Source organism: Oxyura jamaicensis, chromosome 11 (assembly GCF_011077185.1).
Source record: "Oxyura jamaicensis isolate SHBP4307 breed ruddy duck chromosome 11, BPBGC_Ojam_1.0, whole genome shotgun sequence".
Classification (NCBI taxonomy): domain Eukaryota; kingdom Metazoa; phylum Chordata; class Aves; order Anseriformes; family Anatidae; genus Oxyura; species Oxyura jamaicensis.
This window is the reverse complement of record NC_048903.1, coordinates 20,275,644-20,277,452: the sequence shown is the minus strand read 5'-3', so window position 1 is coordinate 20,277,452 and position 1,809 is coordinate 20,275,644. Positions and strand designations below refer to the sequence as shown.

At 49.4% G+C, this 1,809-nt stretch overlaps 1 long non-coding RNA gene across 2 annotated transcripts in view; it reads right to left on the bottom strand.

The window, feature by feature from the left end:
• Positions 1-1,809, bottom strand: part of LOC118172619 — a 4,959-nt gene that overhangs the window by 2,236 nt on the left and 914 nt on the right. Inside the window, exon 1 of one of the 2 annotated variants that reach the window (XR_004753782.1) lies at positions 1,445-1,684. The exons of the other annotated variant lie outside the window; for it this stretch is intronic. This is a non-coding gene — a long non-coding RNA (uncharacterized LOC118172619). Of the gene's footprint in view, positions 1-1,444; positions 1,685-1,809 lie in introns of those variants that run through there. 2 annotated transcript variants of the gene reach the window in all.

Here is a 1,809-nt window from a genome sequence, read left to right as displayed (position 1 = left end):
AGAAGAGAAGAGAAGAGAAGAGAAGAGAAGAGAAGAGAAGAGAAGAGCCCAACAACAACTGAATCATTTGTTCCAGAGGGGAGGAACCTCGCCTCTCCAGGTCAGTCACCAGGTGCTCACTTAGAGGAGAACGCCTCTAAACTTTGAATTTCAGCTCAGCAATCATGAGACAAATCACAAATAAGTATTGATGTTTGCCACTCTACAGTTAAATTACATCAGGCATCAATGCAATCAACTCATTAGCTGTTTTTTATTGAGCACCAACATTCATTACTTACTTTTCAATTCTTTGATTAAGCAACATATTGCCTGTATTCCCAGTCTACATCTACCAGCTGATTAGCTCAATAATACTGATAATCTTCTCAAGTCAAAGAGCCGGGAAGGGAAGTAACTGAAATCCCTATGAGCAGACTCAATTTACTCCTTTTGTGTATAACATCAATACGCTAAACTACCAGCAATACAACCCAGCAAATGAAACTTCAAACGCACTAAGTTAGAGAGTAATTTTAACAAAAAGTCACAGCAGGTCATTAAAATGCCCCTTAATTGTCTCTAGATCATACTCGGTTATCCTTCAACAACCTTCCTGGCATGCTGAGATTTTAAATCTCTTCTGACTGATGTAAGACCCAAGAACGGAATTGAAGTGTGATTGTCACAAACGGAGCCTGAATGCCAAAGGTCAGAGCGGCTTACTGGTACGCTGGCCCACTGCTCCAAATTTTATATCTTTTCTGTCCCTCGGTTATTGCCTGACATGATTTAACAACTGTAATTCCTTATTTAACGATGTCAAAGGTTTTTAGGAAATTGACTGTATTTCACCAACGATATATTTCTTCTTGATTACAGAGTGGTTAAAATGATTTTAAACCAAGACAGCAAAATAAAGCAGTAATAAAATCAATAAAAGGTGCTTAAAACATTCCTTCTATTAGGTAATGGCATTTAAAATATCCGTAGCTTGTAATGGCACTTAGGATATGCCCAAAAATCAATGAGCTAAATTACTTATTGAACTAGTTAATTTGAACATTGAGTTTTATATGTATATTGATACAACAAGCTGCAAGAGCGCCGGCTCCGCCGCAATTCCACGGTCAGGCGTCTCCCTCTGCTGGAAGGAGCCTCTCACAGCCCCCCGGATTTTCATTTTTCGACCAAAACCGGCACCGGAGGACGTGGCCGGGAAAGGCCCCACAGGAGGCCTGAGCCTGGCCCGCGGATCGAGGCCCGAGGCGGGGCCGCGGGGGGCTGCGAAGGTTTGGGGCGCCAGACTTCGCCCTGCCCTGCCAGGAACGACAGCACGTGGGAAAACGGGGAAGGAAGGAATATCGTAACGCTTGAAAAACAGCGAGACTGCCAAGAACTGAACTTTTTGTGTTAGTTTCTCCGCGGTGGGTTCAGGAGCAGCACGCTCCCTCTGTTTTCTTACCGGAACAGAACACAACTGACAAGCTTCGTGCCTGCTGGCTTTGTCCCGAGGCTAAGCTCAGAACAAAAGATGAAAAAATAACAAGGCTGGAGGCTGTCGCTGCCCGCAGAGCACAACGCGCCGGGCTCCAGGCGACCCCCAGCAGCCCCCGGCCCGCTTACGGCGCTGCCGGGCCGCCGCGTCCCGACTGCCCCAAGATGGCGCCGCGCCGCCGCCGGCCGTGCTGCACCTTCCCAAGATGGCGGCGGCGGCGTGGCCCGGCTCCCGCGACCTCCCCAAGATGGCGGCGGCCGCCCGCCGCCCCGTCGCAGATGGCGGCGGAGGCCCCGCCCGGGCGCGGGGCAGGCTGGGAGCGGGGCCGCGCG